Source organism: Piliocolobus tephrosceles, chromosome 21 (assembly GCF_002776525.5).
Source record: "Piliocolobus tephrosceles isolate RC106 chromosome 21, ASM277652v3, whole genome shotgun sequence".
Classification (NCBI taxonomy): Eukaryota; Metazoa; Chordata; class Mammalia; order Primates; family Cercopithecidae; genus Piliocolobus; species Piliocolobus tephrosceles.
Window position 1 is genome coordinate 5,301,573 of NC_045454.1, and position 9,464 is coordinate 5,311,036.

The 9,464-nt window shown below is 44.1% G+C and overlaps 1 protein-coding gene and 1 pseudogene across 1 annotated transcript in view; one reads left to right on the forward strand and one right to left on the reverse strand.

Annotated features, from left to right (window-relative positions):
• LOC111528907 (zinc finger protein 665) overlaps positions 1–9,464 on the forward strand; it is a 262,870-nt gene that overhangs the window by 203,392 nt on the left and 50,014 nt on the right. The gene's annotated exons all lie outside the window — the stretch shown is intronic.
• Positions 1,713–2,329, reverse strand: LOC111528923 (annotated as a pseudogene).

Sequence of the window (9,464 nt, forward strand, 5' to 3'; positions counted from 1 at the left end):
TTTTTTTTTTTTTTTTTTGAGACAGCATCTCACCCTGTCACCCAGGCTGGAGTGCACTCACATGACTGGAGTGCAGCTCACTGCAACTTCCGCCTCCTGGGTTCAAGTGATTCTCCTGCACAACCTCCCGAATGGCTGGGATTACAGGCACACGCCACCACGCCCGGCTAATTTTTATATTTTTAGTAGAGACAGGGTTTCACCATGTTGGCCAGGCTGGCCTCAAACTCCTAACCTCGTGATCTGCCTGCCTCGGCCTCCCAAAGTGCTGGGATTACAGGCGTGAGCCACCGCTCCTGGGCTTCACTTTGTCTTTCAATAATCCCAGTCAAAAGAAACAGAATGCAGTCTGTCATGCAAATGCCCGACAAGCCAGAACAGTGGATTTAAGTTTTACTCTTTTCTTTTGTCCGTAGAAGAAAATAATGACAGAAGCATGCTGCCCTGTGCCAGGGAGGCAGTGGGACGGAGATGAACAAATTTCCACAAACTTTCCCACCCATTCAGTCCAATTCTGCATCGGTGTTCATTGAATACTACGCCTCCCTTACTGGTTTCCAGACTTTTTTCACAAAGATATTTTTGATGAAAAATTATTTGTTAAGTTGGTGTCTCCATGAGGATATGAGGGCCTAGCATTTGCCAGTCTGTCAACTTGCTGGCTTTACTTTTTATGTCTTATTTATTCCACAGACTGTGTTTAGAGGTCCAGGGATTTATTTCAAATCATATAGGAATTAGCAAAAAAGACACCATTACTTTTATATAAGAAACAAGATTTACCCTCAAATTTTTATATGGCACTGCTATTCATATTTAGCACATTATTGTTTTTCTTCACTAATAGGACCATGCACAGAACTAGGCAGCAATCTCTATCTGGCTTTGTTTTCAGAACACACATCTCTGGCTCAGCGTGGTTGCTCATGTTTGTAATCCCAGCACTTTGGGAGGCTGAGATGGGTGGATCACTTGGGGCCAGGAGTTCAAGACCAGCCTGGCCAACGTGGTGAAACCCCCTCTCTACTAAAACTACAAAATTTAGTCAGGTGGTGCACGCCTATAGTCCTAGCTGCTTGGGAGGTGGAGGCATGAGAATCGCTGCAACCTGGGGGTGGAGGTTGTGCTGAGTCGAGATCACACCCTTTCTTTCTCTTTCTTTTTTTTTTTTTTCCCTCCTTCAGGAGCATGTTTATTGTGTTTGAGATGATACATCAGGTGCTCTCTGAGCTACAAAGGGTAAAAGGAAATCCTCTTATTACAGACAGACAAAGGTAAAAGGTAAAACACTTTTCACAACAGCATGAACCACATACTCAGAAATAGATCTGGGTTTAATACAAAAGACATAATTCCTAGTCATCTATAGCTACTTTTATAACTTCATGCAGATAATGAATTAGGCTAAAATGCATTATAGTATTTGGTAGACTTCAGGACCAGTATCCTTAGTACATTACAAAATACATTTTGATATCCCAGAGAAACAAGACTTGCAAGTAGGCATTTTAAATATAACTAATCTACAGCTGCAAAGTTCTACTCTTGATCGCATTTACCTTTTTGGGCAGTCTCCCAGGCTCCAAAGGATAAAAGCAGAGTAGAATCACTGTAACATATACACAGAAGTTCATATCGTAAAGGCTATAAAGTTTTGCAGCACAGTGAGAAGATGCCTTCTGCTCCTTCACACTGCATACAAATTATGTGAATTATGTTGCGTATCTCTTGGTCCGCTGTCTGGCTATCCTGTCGTGTTCTGTGCTGTTAGTCAAATACTGAGTGGCTATGCTTCCACCCGAGGATCTGCAGGGTTGCAAACTGTCAAAAGGGAACAAATGGACAGCAAAACCTTTGAAATAGTCAAAGCGGGACTCCAGTTGTCTTTAAGGATGTCCAGACAGATGACTCCCTGACTGTTGATGTTGCAGTGATAGATTCTGATGTGGAAAGTAACCTTTGGTGGCTTAAATGGATAATCTGATGAAAATGTGATATCCAGAAAAAACACACCACCTTCATATACAGAACTCGGTGGACCAAGTGTAGTTGATCTCCATTCATAAATGTTATCTCCTTAGGCCCAGCACTGCAATTAGGAGAAGGATCAAGGGTTATTTGAGCTAGCTCCTTCTGAATTCTTTTAGCACTAGTGGATAACTTAGCAGTGGTTTTGCTAGAGAGTTTGGTGTTTTTCTTCTGCTGGGTGGCAGAAGGTTTTCTTTCCTCATGTTCTTCAGTCTCTGGAGCAGCTGGGTCTTGCTGGTCCGCATCTGCCACTGCTGGTGCTGGGGCTGTCACCATTGGACCTTTGCTTATCACTGGACATCTTGGTGAAGTTATTGCTTGGAAAACTCGGCCGCCCGCCTGGCCTGTTCACACGCCACTATGGTGTGGGGGAGGGAAAGAGAAAAAAACTCTTCCTTAAGGAAATGGAGGCAGCTGTGGTGGGGGGAAAGGGGAGAGAGGGAAAAAAAGAAGCCGAGGAGGCTCTGGCTGGGGAATGTGGAACACTGAAAGTCAGAGGGAGTTATGCAGTCAGATCACACCCATTCTTTCTTAAAGAATTATACTCCTTTTGTATTCTTAAACCTTAAAGATCATGTTTGGGAAGTTTAAAATAAGTATTTTTGTGTAATATTTACACATTTCAATATTATTTACCATCTGTACTTAATTGGAAACCTATTGGTCATTATATTTTGTAGATATCTCTTCGAAAAGCATGATGGAATTCTCGTTGACAGAGCAAGGTAATACAGGAGAAGGTTTCTACATAGGGACATTAGAAAGACATAAAAGTCATCACATTGGAGATTTTTGCTTCCCAGAAATTAAGAAAGATAATCATGACTGAGTTTTAGTGGAAAGAAGATGAAAGAAATGGCCACGAAGCATCCATAACAAAAACCAAAACGTTTACTGATAGTACAGAGTGATCTGATCAAAGGCATGCTAGAAACAAGCCTATTAAAGATCACTTGGAGTAAGCTTTCGTTCGTATATGCCTGAACTGCACATATTTCAGACCAAAAGGAAAATGGGTAATCCAGTGGAGAAGTCTATCAACAATGCCTCCTCAGTTTCAACAGCCCGAAGAATTTCTTGTAGGCTCCAAACCCGTATTTCTAATAAGTATGGGAATAATTTCCTCCATTCTTCATTATTTACACAAAAACAGAAAGTACACGTAAGAGAAAAACCTTGCCAATGTAATGAGTTTGGCAAAGCCTTTAATTGTAGATCACTTTGTAAATACTTCTAATGAGTAGTGTTTGGCTTACTGGACACGCCTTTGAAAAACATGAGTTTGTTCCTCCCATCATAATCTACCTAAAAGGTAGGTACAATAAACACATTTGATAGGTTTTTGGGAACAAGCCGCCCCAAAATCTGGCCATAAACTGGCCCCAAAACTGACCATAAACAAAATTTCTGCAGCGCTGTGGCATGTTCATGATGGCCATAACGCCCCCCTGGAAGGTTGTGGGTTTACCAGAATGAGGGCAAGGAACACCTGGCCCGCCCAGGGCAGAAAACCACTTAAAGGCATCCTTAAGCCACAAACAATAGCATGAGCGATCTGTGCCTTATGGACATGCTCCTGCTGCAGTTAACTAGCCCAACCTATTCCTTTAATTCAGCCCATCCCTTCGTTTCCCATAAGGGATACTTTTAGTTAATTGAATATCTATAGAAGCAATGCTAATGACTGGTTTGCTGTTAATAAATACGTGGGTAAATCTGTGTTCAGGATTCTCAGCTCTGAAGGCTGTGAGACCCCTGATTTCCCACTTCACACCTCTATATTTCTGTGTGTGTGTCTTTAATTCCTCCAGCACCGCTGGGTTAGGGTCTCCCCAACTGAGCTGGTCTCGACAATAGGTGAAATTAAAACATGAAATTATATCAAGACAAAGAAATTTGTGGTTGAAGTTCTTTGTATACTGGGAGAGGAAAAACTGGCAGTTCAGTGGCACAAATCAAGAAATATTGATAAAGTAAAGATCACTAAATTGGTCTATGTAAAATTAAAAATATCAGTCGGGTGCAGTGGCTCATGCCTGTAATCCCAGCACTTTGGGAGGCTGAGGTGGGTGGATCACCAGAGGTCAGGAGTTCAAATCCAGCCTTGACCAATATGGTGAAACCCCATCTCTACTAAAAACACAAAAATTAGCTGGGTATTTTGGCATCCACCTGTAATCTCAGCTACTAGAGAATCAGGCAGGAGAATCACTTGAACCCAGGAGGCAGAGGTTGCAGTGAGTCAAGATCACGCCATGGCACTCTAGTCTGGGAAACGAGAGCGAAACTCCTTCTAAAAAAGAAAAAAGAGAGAGAGAGATAATGGACAGTGCTGTGGAATGAATGTGTCCATCCCAGAACATATATGTTGAAATTCTAACCCTCAATGTGATGGGATTAGGAGTTGAAGACTGGGAGGTGATCAGATCACCAGAAAGGAGCCCTCAGGAATGGATGCACGCCCTTAACACAAGAGGCACCAAGAACTTGGTTCCTTGTCTCCCTGCTCTCTGTCTGCTTGAGGCCACAGCAGAAGATGTATAACCTAGCTACATCTGGACCACATCAGCTGCAAAACACGTCGTTAACCTTGGCAAAGTAAACTTTCTAAATTGAGACCTATTAGATACTTTTGGTTCACAAGCTCATGAACACAGAAGAAATCAAGATAGAAAACAAACGATCTAATGAAAAGCATAAAATAAGTTCATAAATCTGAACTCCATATATATTGAACATAGAGGAAATGGTCTTCTCAAACTGTGTGTGTTTATGTTAGATCGCATCTTTGAAAGATATTTCTAATATTTGATTAACCATCCTATGTAGTTTTAGCCAATATAAAACTGAAAATGATCAATTGTATACATACATTTAACTTCCTAATATTTCCCATAGCATTGCTATTACTATTGATGTTATTGGAGTAGGTGCTCAGTCTGTCTTTGATATATTACTGGAGTGGTGTCTTCCACAATGGTGCTCAGAGTCTGTGGTATACAAGTGGATAAACTGTTAAGCGGGAACCTCGGAGAGCCAGGATGTCAAAGCTCAAGTCCTTTAAAACTAGGAAGACCTACTCCTTACTGCATAAGTCAAGGTCATAAGATGTTAATGGTTAAGGAAGGCAGCTTATGGTATCTGCAAGGACAAACTCCTACAGAAACACAGTGTCCACATGACCCAATATCCATGACAATGTATGCTTCTAAGATAATTACAGTCATGCTTTCAAGTACTTGCACACTAAAATACCAAGGATCGCTTTGAATCAACAAAGAAGTAACTTTTGTCACACTATCAGCCCACCGGCAGTTAGCTTAGCTTTTACGTAAACCCCTAAACAAGAAAAACTTGAAACGAGAGGCGCTCCCCCTGCCTTCTGCGGAGCCCTACTGTGTAACTAGTAGCATTTTTGTTGTTGTTGTTTAAAAAAAAAAAGTTTCGCTCTTGTTGCCCAGGCAGGAGTGTGATGTGCTCTGGGCTCACCACAACCTTCACATCCCAGGTTCAAGCCATTCTCCTGCCTCCGCCTCCCGAGTAGCTGGGATTACAGGTGCCCGGCTAATTTTTGTACTTTTAGTAGAAAAATACAAAATTAGAGACCAGCCTGTTGGCCAGGCTGGTCTCTAACTCGACCTCAGGTGATCCGCCCTCCTCGGCCTGCGGAAGTGCTGGAAGGAATGACCTGTTTTTCTTCTTAATTTGAAAGTGGTTTAAATGCAAAGCACCTTTTGTGAGTAGGTAAAGACGCCTGCGGCGGGGGGAGTTCCCCACAGCCTGGGGTAGCTGGGGTAGGGGGAGGGCGAGGTGGCAAGGACCTCGGTAAGCGGGTGGAGTGCGGCGCTGGTTGCAGCCAGGACAGAGATTTAGAACGGCTTGTTTAGGTGCCGGGAGCGGTGGCTCACGCCTGTAATCCCAGCACTTTGGGAACCGAGGCGGGTGGATCACGAGGTCAGGAGATCGAGACCATCCTGGCTAACACGGTGAAAACCCGTCTCTACTAAAAATATATAAAATTAGCCGGGCGCGGTGCGGGCGCCTATTGTCTCAGCTACTCGGGAGGCTGAGCCAGGAGAATGGCTTGAACCCGGGAGGCGGAGCTTACGGTGAGCAGGTGATCGCGCCACTGCATTCCAGCCTGGGCGACTCAGCGAGACTCGTCTCAAAAAAAAAAAGATATGCTTGTTTAAGCAAGGACCTGTGTTGTTTGAGTGGATAATGGAAAATGGAGGGTGACATGCATGTGGAACTGCCTATTGCACGCTGGAGGTGAAGGACAACTTTCCCATCCTTTCTTTTCTCAGGACATTTATTTAGAAAACTTGTAACTGTATTTTCTCTGTCTTCTTTGTTTTTTTTTTTTTGTTTGTTTGTTTTTTTTTTGGTTTGTTTTTGTTTTGTTTGTTTTTAGATGAAGTCTCGCTCTATGGCGTAGGCTGGAGTGTAGTGGGTCGATCTCTGCTCACTGCAACCTCCTCCTCCCTGGTTCAAGCGATTCTCCTGTCTCAGCCTCCTGAGTAGTTGGGACTACCGGCGCAAGCCACCACAGTCAGCTGATTTTTGTATTTTTAGTAGAGACGGGGTTTCACCATGATGACCAGGTTACTGTTGATCTCCTGACCTCGTGATCCGCCAGCCTCCGCCTCTGCCTCCCAAAGTGCTGCGATTACAGGGTTGAGCCACCAGGCCCGGCCTCCTATAATTCTTAAACTGGAAATTACCCAGATAGCTAATGTCAAATAATAACCTTAGATCCTAAATTATGACAAGTTTGTTTACAAGCATGTATTCCATTACATTTACCCGGCTAATTTTGTAGTTTACCTGGATTATTTACACACAGAAAAAAACCCTGTGCTAGCTGATGTTCAAAGTTATTAAAGTTTTCTTTTTTGGCCGGGCGCAGTAACTCAGCCTGTAATCCCAGCGCTTTGGGAGGCTGAGGCCGGCGGATCACGAGGTCAGGAGATGGAAACATGGTGAAACCCCGTCTCTACTAAAAATACAAAAAATGAGTCGGGCGTGGTGGCACGCGCCTGTAGTCCCACCTACTGAGGAGGCTGAGGCAGGAGAATTGCTTGAATCTGGGAGGTGGAGGTTGCAGTGAGCCGAGATCTCGCCACTGCACTCCAGCCTGGTGACAGAGCGAGACAACGTCTCAAAAAAACAAAAAAAAAAGGTGGTTTCGTTTTTGCAGGAACTCTGATGAAGCAGGCATTTTAGGTAAAAATGATTATAATTTTATTCTGACATCAGAGCAGAACTTATTGTTAGAGAAGATGGAGCCATATTCTTCTACCTATTATTAAATTGTTTTTAAAATTTTAAACACCACACAATGTATATATGTGTTGTGTAGTAAAAGTCTAAAGAAAAGTGCACTTATGCGTCCCCTTTCCTATCCAGCCTTCCACCCGTTCTCCTGGCTCAATGGGGAATCACTGCTGAGAGTTCTGTGGCAAGTCAGCATAAGTCCTGCAGAAATATATTCGGACATCATTTTGAGATTTTAGAAAAAATTCTTTGATGAATGCGCCTGTCGCCCAGACTGGAGTGCAGTGGCGCAATCTCAGCACACTGCAGACTCTGGCCCCCAGGTTCAAGCGATTCTCGTGCCTCAGCGTCCCGAGTAGTTGGAGTAGTTGGGACTACAGGTGTGCGCCACCAAGCCTGGCTAAGTTTTTTTATTTTTAGTAGAGATGGGGTTTCACCATGTTGGCCAGGGTGGTCTGGAACTCCTGGCTTCGAGTGATCCTCCCTCAGCCTCCCAAAGTGCTGGGATTACAGGCGTGAGCCACTGAGCTCGGCATGAGAAATGTTTTGTTGCGATATTTTATCCTACAAGGTTTGAAAATGTCCATGTTTTGAAGGTAGGAAACAAGAGAGCTTGCTGTTTTTCATCTTTTTTGGCGCATTCTCTGAATGAAGACACGTGAATCCTTCCCAGTTTTTCGCTGTTACGGGGAATGCCAAGCTGGCTGCCTGAGTGTGCTGATTTCGCTACATGTATCTGGAGGGTTCCTGCAGGGGGCGCTATTGAGAAACTGATGGCTGCTTCTAGGATGTGGCATTTCCTCTTTTCTTAGATCTGGGAAAATTCCATCCCTACTCCCAGCTGTAAAAGCGCCCTCTCTGAGAACACCAGAGAGCACCATGTGTCCTGCAGCCTCTACATTTCAGGCTCAAGCGATTCTCCCAGCTCAGCCTCCCAAGAAACTAAGACTACAGGTGTGCACCACCATGTCCAGCTAATTTTTGAATTTTTGGTAGGAACAGGTTGCCCAGGCTTATTTTGAATTTTTGGTCTGATTATTTCTAAGTCTCTGTTTTGTTAATTTGTGTTTAATTCCTTGGGATCATCCATGTTATCTCTTTGTATATCTGGTTAAGGTCTGTTGGAACTTCAGCAGTTCAGAAATCAGCCAGCTTACATGGTTTTTGGTGTCTGACTTCAGTGAGGAAGGACACTCTCCAATCAGGCTGGCTAGAGATTCCTGAGACCTCTCCAGATTTGTCTGTATTTTCATTTTTTAATTAATTAATTTGAGACAGAGTCTCTGTATGTCACCCAGGCTGGGGTGCAGTGGCACCATCTCAGCTCACCACAATTTCTGCCTCGCAGGTTCAAGTGATTCTTCTGTCTCAGCCTCTTGAGTAGCTGGGACTACAGGTGAGCACCACCACACCTGGCTAAGTTTTGTATCTTTAGTAGAGATGGGGTTTTACCATGTTGGCCAGGCTGGTTTCACACTCCTGACCTCAGGTGATCTGCCCACCTCGGCCTCCCAGAGTGTTGAGATTACAGACATAAGCAACTGCACCCAGCCTTATGTTTATTTTCTTTTTTTATTTTATTTTATTTTATTTTTTGTTTTTGGGGACAGAGTCTCGCTCTGTCGCCCAGGTTAGAGTGCAATGGCGTGATCTCGGTTCATTGCAACTCCGCCTCCCGGGTTCATGCCATTCTCTTGCCTCAGCCTCCTGAGTAGCTGGGACTACAGGTACCTGCCACCATGTCCGGCTAATTTTTTGTATTTTTAGTAGAGACAGGGTTTCACCGTGTTAGCCAGGATGGTTTTGATTCCTCAGGTAAGTGATATTCCTCAGTGGATTATTCCGTCTCTGCTTTCTGAAATGCCAAGTATTGTAGCCAATCTTCTCTGAGCCTGAAGCATCCTGCCTCAGTGGTGCACACCTGCAATCCCAGCTACTCAGGAGGCTGAGGCAGGAGAATTGCTTGAACCCAGGAGGCAGAGGTTGCAGTGAGCCAAGATCACAACACTGCACTCCAGCCTGGGTGACAGAGCAAGACTCTGTCTCAAAAAATAAAAAAAAAAAGAAATGTGCGGGCCGGGCGCGGTGGCTCAAGCCTGTAATCCCAGCACTTTGGGAGGCCGAGACGGGCGGATCACGAGGTCAGGAGATCGAGACCA